The sequence below is a fragment of the Calidris pugnax genome, unplaced genomic scaffold (assembly GCF_001431845.1).
Source record: "Calidris pugnax isolate Ruff unplaced genomic scaffold, ASM143184v1 scaffold95, whole genome shotgun sequence".
NCBI classification, from domain to species: Eukaryota; Metazoa; Chordata; class Aves; order Charadriiformes; family Scolopacidae; genus Calidris; species Calidris pugnax.
In genome coordinates, this window is record NW_015090885.1 from 12233571 (window position 1) to 12252398 (window position 18828).

General features: G+C 38.6%; 1 long non-coding RNA gene across 1 annotated transcript in view; it reads left to right on the top strand.

The window, feature by feature from the left end:
* Positions 1–2282: 2282 nt before the first annotated feature.
* LOC106891082 overlaps positions 2283–18828 on the top strand; it is a 68077-nt gene continuing 51531 nt past the window's right edge. The window contains exon 1 of the long non-coding RNA XR_001412626.1: positions 2283–2559. This is a non-coding gene — a long non-coding RNA (uncharacterized LOC106891082). The remainder of the gene's footprint in view (positions 2560–18828) is intronic.

Consider the following 18828-nt stretch of genomic DNA (forward strand, 5'->3'; position numbering starts at 1 on the left):
GCATAGTTCCCCTGAAATTAGGACATTAATTCTGGTTAGGAAGCCCAGGCTGCTCACTGACAATGCTGCACAAAGCATCTGTGCAAGCTATGGATTCTGCCTGTGGCATTTCAGTGATAGGAACAAATGTACCTCACCAAGAAATGACCCTTGGGACAACAAGAATATGTCAGAACCTCCTAACACAGCTGTTTCTGATGTGGACATCATATTTTGCCTCAGAAAGTGAAGTTCTTTATCAGTTCATAGGCAGCCTGCTCTAGCTTTATGAACTTACTGGAAAATTCAGAAAGTTATTTGAAGACATGAGCAATATTGATGCTGCACTCAAGGCAATAATTGGGCTCTGTACCAACTTGTTCTTTTATATTATATTGAAACAGTGAAACACCCTATGTGATATCCTTTGGAGATATGTCTTGATTTATTTTTTTCTCCTATTATTTTATCAATACTTTTAGCATGGATTTTTTGTTAAAGTATGGAACACATCCTCATCTTTCACTTCTTTCTGTAGGTCTCTGATTTAAAATAGAAATAATGCATGATGGGCTGAGAGACATTTTTGGTAAATCCTATTACTATTCAAAAAAATCTAGTTATCTACTGCCAGCACAGAATAGATATTAAAAAGAGGTGAAAAGAATTTGTAGTAAGCCACTATAAGAATTCTTTCTTATAAAATAAAATTAGAAGTGTTTCTTATAGCATCAAATTATGTTTACATTATAATTTAGCTTACATATCATCCTGATAAAAGAGGTTGAATGTAAAATTCTTTTGTCAGTGAGAAAATGGCTTCACGGCATGTTGCACAAAGCTCAGAGAGATCTGAGCTAGTTTTAAACTCACTTGTCAGGATAGACACCTGTACTACCATAGTTGGATTGCTTCTACAGCAATTCACATATCTCTACAGTATATAGAATCATTCTATAATGCCCCTGATTTATAGACTGCATACATGGACACCCCATACCAGATGTATTTCCTATATTGTAATAGTTTTCCCATCTGGTCATAAAGATTATTGTGTAGATTTTGATATTTTCCCCCAAATAATGACCAAAATAGTGTGAGTCAGGAAATTAATACCACACACGTCTCATCAAAATACTTGGGAGTTTTTGCCATTAGTGTCAGTAGAGCTGTGATTCTATCCACTGTGCTTTCTAGTAAAGATACCCGTGGATAAACTGTAAGAGCAAGCATGGGCATGTCCAGTGGGAGTGCTGATCAAATCATACTACTCAAAGGGAACAGGATAAATCTTAGTCCCCTCACATAATACACATCTCACCTTGCTTCCAGAAGGGTAGCAGAAAGGTCTTTTGGCCCCAGGTTACAAATGGATACTAAAAACCTGGGAAAGCCCTTAAAGTCTTACCCTGGGCCAGCCGCACAGATCCTTCTCCTTAATAAAATCCCTCCCTTGAAGTAATTTTGCGGATTAATAGGACAAGTTTTTCAAACGAGTTTAATTTTTTTCTCAGATAAAATGTTAGCGAGTATTGAATTACTGTCAATGTTGAATGCTTTATTCAGTGTTTCAGCTACCCGAGCTACACGCTTGAGCATCAGCTTTCATTCTAAATTACAGTTTGCATTTTGCATGTTTTTCACATTTTTCTTTGCAAACATCACCTGATAGCTTTTTTAAATGGCAAGGCCAAAGCATGAAATGCTTCTATTGTAGGGAAGCCCTTGTAGGGCTTTTAAGACTTCCAGAGCCCTTTTTGGTGGGGTTTCAGCAGCTCTGTACATTTTCTGGTGCTTAACTCACTTTTGAGATCTGAACAGATAACACTGAGTAACATAAAAGGAGAGAAACAGACTGGAGAGATTCTTCAAAGCACAGCTCTAAACAAAAGAAATATGGGGTCCTCATCCTGTCTGCTTCACATTCCTGTTTGTAACGATTTCAGTTCGCTCTGGTTTCCTTATCTCAGAAAAGAGATAGCATTGCTTGCTTACCGCACGGAAAGGCTGCGGGAATTAATTGATTTAGACATACAGGCTGCTTTTGAAAGCCTGGAACATTATTAATATGAACCACTACCCACCAAAGACATGACCAGCTAACCACTGCACCCTCTGTGACAGCCCTTTATGGAATCACTGCAATTATTTCCAATCTGCAGAGGATTAAGGAGGACAAGCAGAGTTTTCTCTACAGCAAATTCATTTTCCATTTTATCCCCAAACTGTATCCCTCTTCTTGCGTTTACTCATCAGCATTCAGTTTCTCGCCAGGGTGCCTGTGGGATCTGTGCGGCTGGCCCAGGGTGAGACTTTAAGGGGCTTCCTGGGTTTTTAGTATCCGTTTGTAACTTTCTTGGGGCCAAAGACCTTTCCACCAGCCGCGTTGTCAGAGCAAGAATTCAGGCTGCTATTTTTAATGTCTGTAGAGCAGTTGTATTTCCCTGGGGCTCCTGGAGGCATTTATCCATCTTAGGCTTCCTTCCACAAACCACTATTGGAGCACGGCTTTTGAAATGGCAGCTGGCCGTGGCAGGCGCCGATTCACCGTGCTTTAGTCGTCACTGTTGCTTCACACTTGTAAGTAGCACTGTACTGAGGTGTTTTTTTTTTTTTTCCTAATTGCTTCCAGCTCACCCCTGCACAGCGAGAAAATATTTCTGCGCCTTGTTGATCTTCTGGATTGTGCAGATATTGTGCCATTGGCCTTAGTACCATATTTTCTGTGCCTTCAAGCTATTTTAGTATTTTTCGCTTCCTCTCTTTCCTTCTGCTTCAAAGCTCTGCAGTTATGCTTTGTTGGACAAGTCACATTCCAGGAAGAGTTAAAGTAAGAAATAAGTCGCTGGCAAAGATGTGTATCTTTTATATAAAGTAAGTGTAGCAAGACAGCATGTTGCTTTAGCTTTCGCATGTACATTTACTGTTAGCAGTAGTTTAAATAGTTTGGGATGGACGATTTCAAATGTTTATATGATTGAATAGGAACATTTTGTAGGAAAAAACAGTTTAATCAATGTTCTGAATGGAAATAAAATGTTGTGGTTTTTTTTTTGTTTTGTTTTGAGAACATTCTTGCTGTATTTTGGCTTAATGTTAACATTTTGATTCTGTATTGTTGTATGCACATTTTATAGATTATTGTCAGTATATATTTGACAAAAAATCGAACAGACTGAGTGCTTTGATAAGCTTGTGCTACTGTTCCTTGAATATATTTTTCATCTTTTACATTATTTTGGGCTCAGAAAGAGAATCCCAAATTGTCATTCTTCAGTCTGAAGGTACAGCAGGAGAAGGCACCATGGTGCAATTTCTTATGGACTAGAAGCCATAGCACACTAGCATGTCCTGGCACATGACTCTTGAAGAGTATTTTAGATTTATTGCATTCCACTGACATCTCTGGAAAATTCCTACCCTTTTCTCTATTAACAAAGACTTTACAATTTCAAAACACTGAAGTGTTCTGGAAAGGGATAGTAATATAAAAATGTGAAGGTATTTTATTTAATAGTAAAGTGGCTTGGGGCATAGACTGTTGTAACTTGGCCATCACTACTCTAGCACTCTATGACATTTAAGCTCTGATAATTTATATTTTTCTTTCCCATAGTCCAAACTGAGAAGTGTTTCAGGGATTCAGTCATACTCTGATGTAGACCGTAGATTTATGTTTTTACCTGAAGTTCTTTCTTTTCACTCGATAAAGGCTGGAGAAGGGATTTAAAGTGATGAAACTCACTCTGGGCTTTTTCAGGAAAAATATTTCCATATTTTTTCACTCTTGTATATATATTAAAACTCATCCAAAATGTAGGAGGAAATAGGAAACAATCTTGCACCAATACTGTGTTTGTAATTAGCAGCACACCTTTTGGTATGCAAGGAGAAGTGACATTTTGTGACAAATTTCAGTTTTGCTTTATCCCCTAAAGGGCCCTCTTAGGCTAGCCCTGTATAAAAATCTGGAGAAGTTTAATCAGAGCTGAGCTTTTGCAATGTGTTAACTCAACAGGCATACTTCTACTCAGGATTACTCCTCTGTCACTCTAAACATGAACTGCCTCAGCTTAAGTTTTCTACACATAAACATCAATTATCTCAAATTTCGTCTGCAGTTCCACATAACAATTCAATCCTTTTCAGAGGAATTTCAGGAATTTCATTCAAAATCCAATTATCTGGATGGATTTCTGAATGGGGAGGATGGGATCGAAGCAAGGCCTTTTGACTCTCCACAGACTTGTAGGAAGAATTCAGACATTTTGTAATCAAAATATTATGTTGAAATACTGCAGAGAGAATTACACTATATTGGCAAGACCTTTATTAAAATGTGCAGTAGCTTTTAAGCTCTGCTTAGATGTTTAACTGGATTTCAATGTACTAATTTACTTGAAGGTTTTAATAAAATCTTAGAAATATCATTTTATTATTTTGTCATGTTTAGGATTAATTAAAGATTTCTTCAAATTGCTTTTTTGACATTGTTAACACAGCTCTTGTTCTGTGAATAGTAAGATAGAGAAAAGGAAAAGATAGTATTATTATACTGATTGCTTACATTTTGTTGCATGTAAATGCTCTATCACTTTCATTTCAATCCTTAGTGCTTAGCAAGAACTTCTAGTTAAGTCTCATACTCATGTGCATTCAATTTTTTTGGGTGTCTGCTATATTAAAATACAGAATGTAGTCTTAGGATCCTTTTGAAAATGGGAATGCAGGTTTTTTTAGATATTTTGACTAACATTTCAGGATCTTATAATTGATTGTAACCGTTGCACATTTTATAATAGTAAATATAGCAGCTTTTCTTTGGGAATTCAGAAAAGCTTTGTGAATTCTTAGTTCCCTTCACGCTGTTTGGTGGAAGTTATTATTTTCTCTGTTTTAACACGAGGACTGCAAGTGGCAGAACAAAACATGGTAGTAGATGCTGCTTCTGTCTGCTTTTTTTCAGGTGCCATTGCCCCTTGCTCCTTCTCCTCCAGTCAGTTTCTGAACTGAAATAGTTTTCGGTCCAGAAAATTAAAACATTTTGCACACAGAAGTCAGTGACTGAGGCCATGCCCACTTCTGAAGGCAGCAAGAGGCCGTTTGAGTGGCTGGTTTTGTTGCCACTGCAGCTGGTGAGACTCAAATTTAGGTGCTGAGAGGCCTCAGCCCAGCCTCTGCGCTCAGCCTGTTGGTGGCTGAGAGCTCACGGCTGCTCCGCGCCTCATCTTGGGGAGAGGGGCAGTAAAGTTTTGTGACAGAAACTGGCAGAACTACCCATCTGAATAGACTTGCTCACGTGTACGAGGGCTTGCAGGGCGCAGCCTGTAAATTACAGGCATCTCCTTCTGCGCTTTGCTTCCCGTCTCGGTTTTGTGAGCTGAGTGAGGGGAGGTCAGGTGTTCTTAAACTGATAAAGGAGCTCTTGCGAGAGAAATTACTTGACTGTCCGTGTGATGAATGGCTGAAGAGAAAGCAAGAAAAGCCAAGATTCAGCTTGGCATCCAGTAAAAACACAAATGAATGGTTTGTGCCAGACATCTGTGTTTGTTCCAAGGAAAGCCCTAGGAAAGAGAGTCTGGCCTTTCTCCACTTGGAAGCTATGAAAAAGGCATGAGAGCTCAGTTTGCTTTTTACTTAGTGTGCACTGCGTTATGTCCCAGGATACTGGAAGCTCTTAAAAGTGGAGCAGTGTATTTCCATTCAGGTCCTGAACTTTACTGATCACCAGGTGCACCATGTCGTTTCCAAACCACTATCCTAAAGTGTGCCCTGGCCAGTATTTATCTTAGTACTTCTTGCCTTCTGTCTGGAAAGAGAGAGGGTATGCCCTCATAGCATTGCACTTAAGAACATTTACACATACATGCAATTTTAGTGGTCTCAAGCAGTGTGTAATGTTCTCAGTATATGCAATTAAAAGTTCTCACTGAATTCTGAAATCCCTTTAAAAATCTACAGCCCTTTGATGTGATACATGTCATGTTCCTTGTTCGTTGGAATACAGGTGAATATTTGCTTCCCATAGCTTTGTGCTTTTTTGTTCACCTAAAGATGAGCAACACCTTCCTCTTCTTGTATAAAGACAACCTCTGGGTTGGTTACTTTGTTTATTTGCTTGTTTGATTTAAAGTTAAAAATCCAGATCTTGCCTATTGTGAAAGACCTCTCGACTGAGTGAGAACACAGTAAAATTCACATCACAGATCATAGGGAGTTCACTTTAAAGTATACTTTGGTTTGTTTTTGCCAGCCTCTTATAAAGAAGTAGATGAAAAATTTTCTTTGATAAAGCATTCCTTTCTTCAATTATCTCTTGTAGGAATTCCCAGTTCACATCTCTTTATCATCCAAATGATTCTTCTACTAGAAAGGTTTCGAGCTCACTTTTTGTCTTTGCTAAATTACATTTTATTTCCCATTGATATGAATGGAACCTCGAGACCTGTCTCATGTTTTGGCAGCCTGAGATGTTACAATCCCTCTGGATGAATCAGAAAAATGCAGTAAAGATGATTTATTTAACCATTTTTAGGACATCTATAACAGTTTGCTTAATCTTGAACATACAGAACCTAAAGTAAAGATGTGCTTATATTAATCAGGTTGCTAGGAGAGAAGCAAGGTTATAAGCAAATGATAACTGCCCTCAAGAAAAAAAGGATCAGCCTGGTATATGAAAAAAATGATAGGGCAGAGGCAGGAGGAAACAAAGAAGATGATATTCCCAGTATTATTTTTTTTCTGCATATGGCACTTCAGTAAATTCTGTTTAGCTCTACAGAAAGTGATAAATTTGAAAAACGAGGATGTTCCCCAGATTCCAGCTGGGTTCTTGCAGCCCCACAAAGGAGTTCCAAACCAAGTTCTGTTTGAAGAAAAGACATCTAGCAATAGAAAGAGAGCTGTAGCTGAGTGGACCTTATTTTCCAGTGTTAATTTATCCTGTGTAAAACTGCCAGGCTATTTCCCCAAACATCCTTAGTAAGGTGAAGAGTGGAATTTTTTCCAGAATTATTACATCGTCCTAGATTCTGCTGATTGTACGTGTATGGGTTGTCACATAAGAAATCAATAGCTATGCTGAGTCATGGGACTGCTGAAGGTATAAACATGTGCCTTTGTTTTCTGAAAATCGGGATTAAAATAGGAGTTTGAGATGAGACAAAAGGTGCCACCTTTTAGTAATGGGACCACACTGGATCTTCACAAAATTGTAACATGCTTTGATGGACATTTCAAGTGTTAATTTGGAGGGAAGTTGGATGTGTAAGTTCAAATGAGCTTGTAATATCAAAGAAAACTCATGTGCTGTACTCAGCATGGAATTACCCATCTGCTGCTGGGTAGCCACTGCAGTGTAAGTCTTTAGTGTGAAAGCCATAAGTTTGATGGAGACAGCTGAAGGCCAGCCTGAGTCCAAGATGGCCATAACCTTGCTCATTGGCATTTGTTGACTTCTGTCAGCTGTCTCTGTGGCATTGACATAAACATGGTGATGTCAAGCTATAAACGTAGCTCTGTACCACTATAGTGTAGGTCACTTATTTTAGCTCAGAGAATGGCTGGACACTGATAGCCGTAACGGACTAGTTCCTGGCACAGTCTTTTGAATGCATTTTATGGTAATTTGAATATCTTCTCTATCTAAAGGCCATTTTTGGCTTTGGCTTGGTACAATTTCAAGTCAGATTAGAAGCTACTAGTTAGCTAACTTAAAAACAAACAAACAAACAAAATAAAAACCCACCTCCTAAAATTCTAGCAGTGAATGACGCACTTTCAGGATGTCTAGGCCAAATTCTTCAAGTCTTCTGAACCTGTACTCCAGATATATGCATGGGCATCCAGTCAGTGTGCACAAGAAATTGCATGTCTAGCTACAGTTCTGGCACTGGTGCAACGGGTTTGTATGCCCCCATGTAAAACAGTGGCCAACATTTCTCCTCAGTTGCCTCAGTGTGAACATGGAATAGCTCTCTACCATCTTCAGTACCAAATCTAAAGCAGTGCAAAACAGATGGACACAGTTTCAGAGCTGCATTTGAATCAGAATGCTTCCATTTTGAGTATAAAAGTATTTTATTTGAATGAAAGCTAACATTTCATAGGAAAAAAAAGGGGTTTATTTTAAACAAAAATATTATTAGAAATAATTATGTCAGAAATATTACCTTTGCCTGTATAGAGGCAAGTATATATATTTTAGTAATATGTTTAAATTATGTCAGAAAGCATATTTTTGTAATGATTATTAGGGGTTACATGACAGTAGTTATTTCATTATTCATATTCAATATTAAAAATTTATTAAACTGTAATAAATGTACTCGGCCTCATCCATTGCAGGCTGAAAGTTAGGACTGTGAAACGCTATCCTTGAAACCTATTAAAGGTGCAGAGTTAGGGGAATGTAAAAAAGAGGAGAAAGTTGGGATGATATTTCTGAGAATCTAATGATGATAAAAGAATACTATTCATTAGATGGTATTTTTATTTTATCATCCTTCTGATTCATTAAAGTTGCCTAGCTGGTCTTTATACTATACCTGAGATTGTGCTGAAATGTGGAATGGTGAGAAGAGTTCTCCAGACATGGTACTAGAGTGACACTTGGGTCTACATTTTGTCTTGACCTTGCCAGTTGCCAGCTGGGTGACGCATCATGTCTTTACATCTGTGCTGAGCTCAGGTTTTGGCTGGTTTGTCTGTTTTGGCTCTAAGTTCTTCAGAGCAGGATCTTCTGCTGGCTTGCAACAAGAACAGCTGCGTTATGTGCTTGGTAACTGCAGCTCTTGTTTCTTGAATACTTCTACAATGCAAATAAAAATTGTCAATTAGTAAGTATAAAAATTACATATTCAGAAAAACCCAAATCCCAGCAGCATCACCTCCTCTCCAACAGCTGTCTTCCTGCTGTCTAGCGCAGTCTCAACTCAACATCAATGGCATCCCTCTGCAGTGAAGTTTACATTCCTCCTTCTTCAGGTTAAAGCTTCCAACTAAAGCTCAATTTTCTCAGGCTCTGAGCATGTGGAGCAGGGGCAGAGGAGGGAGCACTGAGCTCTCTGGAAATCAAGTCCTGTATGCTGTACTGTGTCTTGTAGAGTTGGTAAAAGCAAGGTTTATTGGACTAAGCAGAGACATAAATCTGTTGGTCAGGGTCTGCTGTTGGGACTGCCAGTTTAGTTCCTTGCTACTCATTTTAAATTAAAAGATGATCGAACAGAAGTTGGTGGTCTCTGCAAAGGCCAGATTAAATATGAGTGCATGTCTATGAGCTAGAGAGCAATTGGTCTTTCCATATTTAAGAGCAAAAATGTTGACTCCATTTTTTAATGTAGATAAGAGTGCTTAACTTTTCTGTAGCAATTTGGGGAGTGGAAATCTCCATTTTTCACAACTGGATTTAATAGCTTTTCCTTAGTTTTGCAGTTAGTGACTGTAGCATGCAGAACAGAAGTGATACACCTTAAGGGTTACATTAGAATGGGGTAAATAGAGCATAAATCACCTGGGTACCACCCCATTGCACTGTCCTTTAGATCAGAAAAGAGACATGACTTGAGGGTCTTATGTCTAAAACACAGTGCATTGCTTTGAAAAAAATGAGTTCTTTGCAGTACTGAAAATATCCAAAGCTGGCAATATAGAACAAAGGCTAAAAATTTGCCTTGTTATAAAGTTGATTAGTAAGCTCCAAAATCTAAGTGATAAGTGAGCTCCAAAATCTAAGTGATACTGTTGCTTGTTTTTATTTTATGAGATTATGTGACAATGAGGAACTCACAATCTGAAATTTATTTATATTTATTCCTGGAAGTAGCTATAAAGTATTAATTAAAGTATCAATGCCCACTTCACAGGGGCATAGACCAGGACAGGGAGAAGCTAGGAAGGCTAATGGTGCTCAGGATCAAAACTTGGTTGTGCCTGTGCCCAGAATCTTGCCATGGCCTGTGGTACATCTCCTCCTCAGAAGGAAAAGGGAGGATAAACACCTCTGCCATTCCTGAAAGTACTCTGGCTAGGAAAATTAGATACATTTCATTTCTGTCTCTAGTAAGCTATGTTGACAAACCAGACTATTGGCCACCATTCTACGGTATTAATTAACTAGGTAGCCTAATTATTGGAGCTACTTTGGCATCTCAGGAGAAAATGATTAGAAATCCATATCCACATATTATTTCAAATAAAAGTACTGCACAAAGGCAGATTTTACTGGCTTGGCCAACGGTGTGCAAATGAATAGTAGGATACAATGCATTGCTGTTTGAAGTTGCATTTGATGGCTTTTAATAAGATCCCACTGTTTATGAATCAGATGGAGCATAATCTGTTTATTTACTTCTTCCTGCGCAACGCGTCACTTTAATGCCAGTCTGCTGAGACTGGCAGGGACTGGCAGAGTCACAGTTGCATCATTAGAGCAAAGGTGCCAGAAGGGATGTTTGGCTCTTTCAGATCTCCAGCTCTTCAGTCCTGTTGCCAGCAGGCAATATTTATTAAATACTCTGAAAACCAATTCAGCCGATTTAAACTATGCTGGCAGCATGAAATTGTATGTGATTAACAGAAATAGCTGCTGCTATGAGCACAGGACAGGTTACAGGAATCCTTAAAGTCTGGTTGCCTTGCTAACTGCAGGTCTCAGCACTTCACTTTAGACATGCCTACGTTAATGGGCACAGGTAGATCAGAGGTTTTCTGCTTTGTCTGGATGAAAACCAGCTCTAGTTCAGACCCTGTGGAGATGTCCTGCTGGGGGGTAGTAGTCTGAAGGGCAGAAAGCTGCATCTCTGGCTAAGAAGAGCTACCCACTTTATTGCAGGGTGCTCCAGGGTTGTTCTAGTGTTGTGCTGGATGGGGGCTTCTCCTGTAAGTTTTTGTTCAGGGATGGGATACCAACTACCATGGAGCAGAGACTATGTTCCTCTCCCTCTTGTGGTGGAGTAGCTGATGGGATGCTTTGTACCTCTGGGAGCTCCAGCTGCCGTTCAGTGCTCTTGTAATGATGGACAGAATCATGCTGGAAATATTTCTCCAGGGCTTGGAAGAGAAATAGCTCTCTGTGTTGCTTCGTGTCCTTTAAAACTGTTGCTTTTCACTTTTAAGGATGGAAATGCAGCTTGTTGCTGCTCTTGAGGGCATCATTAATCAGGTTTGACTGAATGCTCATCAGTTTAGTAGATTTATGTATATTTATTGTCATTGTAACATTTCATGTGCAGTTACATTCATTACACGGAGTCCATGCAAACATAGGCAAATGCAGATTCAAGGCTCATCAGGTGTATTTTTCCTTTGCTGAGTCATAAGCATATTTTTACCCAGCTAAGCCAGAGCATCTGAGCTGGTTCTATAAATTAAGATATATTTAATATTTATAGTGTTTGAAACAATGGGTGAGGGCACAAACTGAAATAAGAATCTGATTGTGCTCAGCATTGTATGAGTACGTAGTAAGAAGAGTTTCACAATTTGAACAAGTATATACAGGGGAATGTTTGTTTGGGTAAAATCACAGAATAACAAAGTGATATGTGCAAGATCTCACAGCAGATTGGTTGCAAATCTTAGCATGAACCTGTAACTCCTGCTTTCTGGGACTCTTCCCGTGTTTCTTTCCAGCTCTTCCTGCCAATACAGAGTTATAATCCATACATGGATACAAAGATGCCACAGTTGACAGCAAAGCCAGATCTTCAGCTCATTAAAAAATGAATGTTTTTTCATGATGCCGATAGGGCTACGCTGATTCAACATATATGATGACATGTCACTATTTTTATGTTGAAGTTTTCTAGTAATTTTTAAGATACAGAACTCTAAAATCAGGACTTCCAAAATCTCCTGCCTAATTTAGGCATTAAATCTATGTGTAGGCTGGAAAGTGTATGGCCTGATTTTTGGTTGGTGATTCCACAGGGAGCAGAAATTGCCTGAATCCTTTGTAGCTCAAATCACTCATGTCATTGTCTACAGATGAATGTGGGCGTTTAACTTCAGGCCACCTAGTTTGAAAAATTTGTCTCAAGTCTTGCTGTTGGCTGCTAGAAGTTTCTGTGTAGCCAAACATTCCTATTGCCTTTGTTCAGTTTACCCATCCTTCTTTCTGAGTTTTCTTTATTATGGTGCATAGTTCCTACGTTAATTTGAACTTTTGTAAACAGACAACCTTTGCAAAATTCAGTTTAGCCTTTCCACAGGCTTAGAATAGGAATGGATCAGGTTCTATGTCTGGTTCTTTATGCCACTGGACTGTTGCTAACTTGAATGGTACAGGACAAATCACCTACAAAAGTAAATTGGCAAAAATGTCCTCATTGAATTTAGAATAGTGTTCTCAGGTTGCTTCTGATTCTCAAGTTGTCTTACTTCTAAAATCAGCATATTTCTGAGGATGGTTACTTTCAGCTCCGTTGCCAACATCCTTTAATTTTCAACAGTGCTTTGAAATGACCTCACAAGGTGATATAATAACTTTTTACAAGGAGATCTGGAGACTGTAGGAACATGTCAGACTGGTATTTCACTTACATCTGGACGTACTGTGTGACATATTAACACTGCAGACACATCTGCTATTCCTAAGGGGCTGAGGAAACTTCGGTCTCAGGCAGGTGCAATACGCAGAGTTGACAGAGCAGACAAAGAATCACTGCAAGTTACTAAAGCAGGTGAGAGATGGACGCAGAGGGGAACTGAGCAGAGCTTATCGTGGTGCTGCGTGATTTGCAAAGTAACATTAAGAGTGTGGCTGTGTTTAGTGACTTAGAAATAAGGCATAGACAATGATGCACTAAATACATATCCTGAATATAAAGGAGTGACTGTTTATGGCTTAACTTCTATCACTCTCCCAATAGCTTGAAGTTTGTATCAGAGTGATTGTACTCTATAAGTACCTCTATAATTCCACTGAGCTTGATCTCATCTATGAGACCCAAAGGGTCATTAAAACCATGAGCATTTGCTAGCCAAGTCATAGTTTTATCTAGAAGTTCTGAAAACAGTTATATTCTGTGGGATTTTGCATTTGTTTTGTTTTTAAACTCCTAAACAGTTGCTACATGCAGCTGACAGATCTGGTGAGATTTTGGACTCCGGAAACAGCTTTTGATGCCCATCTTTTATAGTTGGGTAAATAATCAGTATCACCTGCATTAATTTTTTCATAAACAACTTGCTTCTCCTGTTTGAAAACTCCTTTAGAGTTTTCTGGTTGAAATGTAAAGTACCTGAGATAGAGACTAATCTTTCTGTCCTCTGCCTGTGTCATGGTTTCTAGTACCCTTAATAACCAATAATGCAGAGGACATAATAAGAACTTCTACTCCCTTCTTTTCCTCTTTCTTGGTCTTGTCTAAAATTCTTATTTTGTACCATATGATTGCAATTTGATTTGACCATTCATTTTTTGTTGTCATTATCTTCCTACTTTGTTCTGTTTCAACTTTTTTTTTGCTTCAAAGCTGCCTAATATTGAATGAGAAGAATAAAAACAATTAAAAATGACAAGGTAGTGCTTTATCACTTACAACAAATTGAGTTGTTCATTCCAATGGTTTTTGTGGCCACCGGTTCAGCACCCCTGTACCCACAAACCATTTCTCACCAACACCTGAATGCTGAACTATCTGTAGGGAAAGGCAAAAATAGACAGTTGCCTGAGACAGCAGATTGCTCTGGAACAGTCATGTGGTCATGACCTTCTGATAGCTCTGCCTCTGCCAGAGCACTCCAAAATCAGGCTGGCTGCAGCTTTTAATGAACCTGAAGATAGGGTGGTTGATAGGCTGTCGTTGGAGGTGAGCACAAGGCTTCTCCCCTTCCCCAGGGAGCAAAAAGAGCACCAAAAGCAAATCTGCAGAGCTCTAAAACTGGGTCCCTCACCCAGTTCTGACTGCATCTCTTTTCCTTCCAACAGCAGGGGAATTATGGCTTTGTCTTGATCCAGACACTCATTTCTTTGCTTCAGCTTTGCTTATGCTGCATAGAAACCTCAAGTTTGAGGAGAAAAATTTCCAAAGCTCCTCAGAAACTCCAGAACACAAAATTCGCAGCTGTTTTCAGTGTAATGAGGCCCTAATTCCTTCAGTCTTTTGAAACGTCCTCCATAATACATAAGTTCAGTTAAACCACAGTAATACAGCCTTGTGGATTTAGCAATTTGCTTTTAAAGTTCACCCACCACTGAAAATTTTCTTAAAGGAACAGTCCCTGACATGACGGCAGGTTGGACTGTGGTGTCTGCAATTTAAGAATATCATTCAGTGAACAAAACTAGGTGTGCTGGGGGCTAACTCTTCTCCCCTTGAAGGCAGTAATACAAACAGCCGAATGGAGCACTTTTGTGTATCCTAAGTACTTTTAACATATATACTGCACTAACAAAGTTTGCAAATAAAGCAAAGATGTGAGCCTTTTCTCCAATGGCTGACCTCAGGAGTGAGAAGATGATCTTCTCAAGTACCACGTAGGAGAGCTGAAGCATCGTATAATTCAAGTAGATGCTGGCAACCACCAGTTGCAGCATCAAGGGAGAGGACTGAGGGGGTGTGCTGGCAGGCTGGGTCCAGCCCTGCAGGCTGTGCTAGCAGAGCTTTGTGGGAGGAAAGACTTTCTTTGGCTACCACCACTTCTGTTCTGACTTACTGTACCAGAAACTCATTCTCATGCTGTTGTTAGGGGTATTTTCCTTTCTTACGAGGTGACTTCTTCTCAAAGGCTGCATTCTTACTCATGGCCCAGGGCCCATTTTCTGTCTCCTCGCCCAAATGACGCAGCACATGAAAAAATTCCCTCTCTCTGTTTGGAGTCATATTAAGGAATATTGGCAGGACTACAGCCATGCAGCTTCTGCATGTGCTGTATCTGCACTTAATTATAGATTAAGTTTTATTTCTGACGGTTGCCAATCTGGCACATTGTAAAAAGCTAAATTTCAATAAAAAGATGAAGAAAGAATCATCTCTGAGAACTTGCCAATGAAGAAATGTTGCTGTGCATTTGTTGCATTTCTGGGGGTATATCCAGTATTGTATAATGGCATATTAGCTATGAGGCAGTAGCAAAATATGAGTAGCTTTTCAGCTATGCAAAATATAAAAATATTGGTAGAAAAGGAGAGAAAGCAAGGGATTGGAGGTGGTTTTAGGATCAACCCTCTAGAGGTAACAGGATAACATTTAATTTCCTAAGCTACATTGATCCAGTTTGCTGAAAACAAGTCAAAGAAGGGATAATTTTCAAATCTCATTTAAGTTATAAGAAGACCTTGTAAATGAATGTATTGGTACTCAGGTAAAGTTTAATTACAGTATTGAAAGAGAAGGTGGCATCTTTCTCAGTACTGCTCCCTGTGGGCAGCTTTCAGAAACAGATTCAGAACATTGTTAAATCATAGACTCTGGAGACTGAATTGGCTCTGTGACCATTTATAATCCAATTAACAAGAAATAAATAAACAAACGCACAAACAATTCCCAAGCCCCATCCAAATTGTCAACACAGACAAAAAAATGCATTAAAGTTTAACTCCCATAAAGTTTTCTTTAATGAAGGGGATGCACTAAAGTAAATGCCACAAAATTGCTTCTTTTAGCAAACTGTAGGTATTAGCATATTTAGGATTTGAGATTTTTTTCTGAAGCACCTGGTAGTCCCCAATATCTTTCCAATCAATTCCTTGTTATTGTTCTCCTGTTTTTTGCAAAACACAAACAAGAAAATGAAAAACATTACAGCATTTCATCATATGCAGCAGGATTTAAGGCTGCTTTGAAGAAATTGCACCTCATTATCTGGAAATACAGCTATCCAGTCTGAAAACAGCCCAAGATGATAGAATGCAGCAACTTGTCTATTTAGAAACACAAGTAAGCGTAAGTTTATTTCCCTAGTGTTCTGTTCTCCACTGGTTCCCCACTGAATACAGAATGAACTTGAAGATTTCTGCCTTATGTTCAAAGCCCTACAGAGGATTTGCTGTATTTTTTTCCTAGCTGTAGTAGGGACCTACTATATTAGGTAGTTTGCAAAGTCATACCTGGACAGTCCCTCCCCTGGTGCCATTGAGGAAACAGAATAAGAGGACTAGATTGAGTGATGACTTTTGGGCAAGTTCACAAAACAAGCTGGGAACGGTGCCAAACCCTGTGACATTCACACTAGTTTCATAGCAGCCAAATCCCACTGGCTGCCAAAGCTACTCAAGTAAGCATGTCTTTCCCTACAAGCATCATTTTTTTAATAAGAACTTCTACTGTAATAGTGAACTTTCTAATCTAAGGACACAAAACAGGATATTCTTCTATGTCAGTTGCAAAATTTATTTTAGCAAGCAATTCGAATATCAGCCCAGGTAGATCTCAGACGTGCTTGTTCCTTTGATTTAACTTTTCAATAACCAACACATTTCTCCAAATCTTAAGCCTAAGAAGGAGAAGAAAGAAGAAGAAGAAAAGATTCGGAAGAAAATAATTATTTCCTTAAAAATCATCCAGCTTCTAGACAACACAGAGTTGAAGGTAGTATGCACAACTAGATTAATAGGAAGGAACCTGTGGGACAAAATTTTCTTAAATATTTCTTATTGTTCCTTGAATGTGTCATTTGGTCATCTTCAAACTTTTTTACATTCTACCTTCTCCAATTTGAAACTTGAACCTGTAAAGAATCCTGTTTACCTCTTGTGTTTGTGTTTATATTTGATGTGTGCCTCCATATCTGCATCTGCATGCCTGTGTGGGCTGATGGCTACTTGGAGGCCTACTTTTTCAAATTGGTTCCCACCTAAATGTATACACACTCAAACTTGTTTTGCAACTGTACTGCTAGTAGATCACCTAGGAGATCAAGTTCTTAGTTGCTATAAATTTGGTCAGCAAAGGTTTACTGACTAGACACTGGGCATCCCTCCCATGTGCCCTGAACAGTCCATACAACCCAGATTATGTGATGCAGCCTTCACCATTGACATAGGGGCTGCATCTGTCTCAGTGATTGTAGAAAAGTATAAATATTTGTCTTCCATAGACTACATTAAGGAGGTAAAAGCTTACCATAATTATGAATGAAGTGCAGCAGCTGAGTGTCTGTACAGATGTACTTTTAAAGGGTTGTACACTTAAATGCGTCTTTGAAGTTTCAACCTAGCTGTTACTTATCTTTCTTATTAACCACCTATACATGTTGCCTAGGTGTGTTGATGAGCTAGTACTTCAAAAATAAAAGAACTGTGATTATAATCCATATTGTTATTAACGAAAAACACATTTGACTGAGGCAAAGCTTGGATCAGCTGAGTATGTAACTGTATTATAAGAGATCTGCCAAGAGGTTTGCAGGATTGTAGGCACAAGATGAAGTAATTAATTAAGGAATTACATCCACAGGTGAAAAGTCCCTAAAGATAAGTATGTCAAGAGCTATTTTAGGGAATGGATCTAAGGTTTCTGCATCTGAATAATTTTATGCAAATCTTCAATGGCAATGCTTGTGTGTGTGAATATATTTTCCCTCTTGTATAAGTGGTCTCAGTTCTGTGGTCTCAGATTTTTTGTGACAGACTCTGAAAAACTCACAGGCTGTTCCTAAATGATGCTCTTCATTGAAGTAGCCTAATACACATCAACTGTTGGTTTGCTGCTGATGTGCCTAAAAGCTTCATGAGAGGACCTTTCAGGTGGTGAAGATTAGGGTGAATGTTTGCTCAAGAAAAGATGGAGTGAATGTAGGATAAGAGTGTGGAGGGTATGGAGCCCTTGGCTAATGCTTAGGAAGGTTATCTTTTTCCTGAGCTCTGCTTAAAGGCCCCTGTAAATCACTAGAGAAGTTTACATAAAAGATATAACACAAGCTAACAGAGAATAAGACCTACCAGACTGTGGATTTCTGGACTTGTGCAATAACCAGGTACCATATTTTGATGTCAGTTTGACACAAGTTGCTCCAGTTTTCTGTGATGCTTTATATTCTTCAGTTCTGATGGTGTCAGAAAAAGGTATTAAAAAATTTCCTTAGTGTGTGGGTATCCTGTCCTCCTATTAGTTATTGTGAAATATGCTGCTTGTTCTTTTCACATGATTAAGTGCTTGGCTTAAGACAGATGAAATAGCTTGTTGTCTGCACACAAACACACAGACACACAATGTAATCTCATGTAATACAAACGTTCTCATTATTGTTGCTATCCACTTTAATAACTTCCATTGTTATTAGGAAAAATCCATACATGCACTAGTAGTTGTGTGCTTAGTATATTTATTTTGTAAACTCTTCTCTTTCATTTATTTATTTTGATTTTTAGAAGGAAAAAAGATTTCTTTTAACTTGATGACCTCCCTATTATATTAAACATGCATCTTTCCACTTTTTTTTTTCGTAGTAGATAATACCTTTTGGCCACCAAATTAAAATAATTCCACATTCTAGTCTATTTTAAGTGACATTAATAGTGATCTATGGTTTTAGATAATGACCAGGTTGAGAGGAACATTTTAAGAGGATTTTATACCATTTGTAAAGCAAGCAAGGAAACAAACACACAAATAAAACAGAACACAAGATAAACAGGAACAATTTCCTGTTTTCTTTTCTCTGATTTCTTGCAAGCTGAAATATTTTATGCTTTTGTGCATATTTCAGTCAAGGCTTCTGCTTGTTTAGGAAATAACTTTCTCCTGATCCTGAGATGGAAGAAGTAAGACAACAGGGACAGTGTATGTTGCTTAAACATGGTTGGTGAAAGAACAAATAGCAGTGACCAAGCACTGCAATACTAGAAAGCAGAAAAAATAAATAATTATGATTCTTACATGTACCTCTTTTGAATATCAGAGA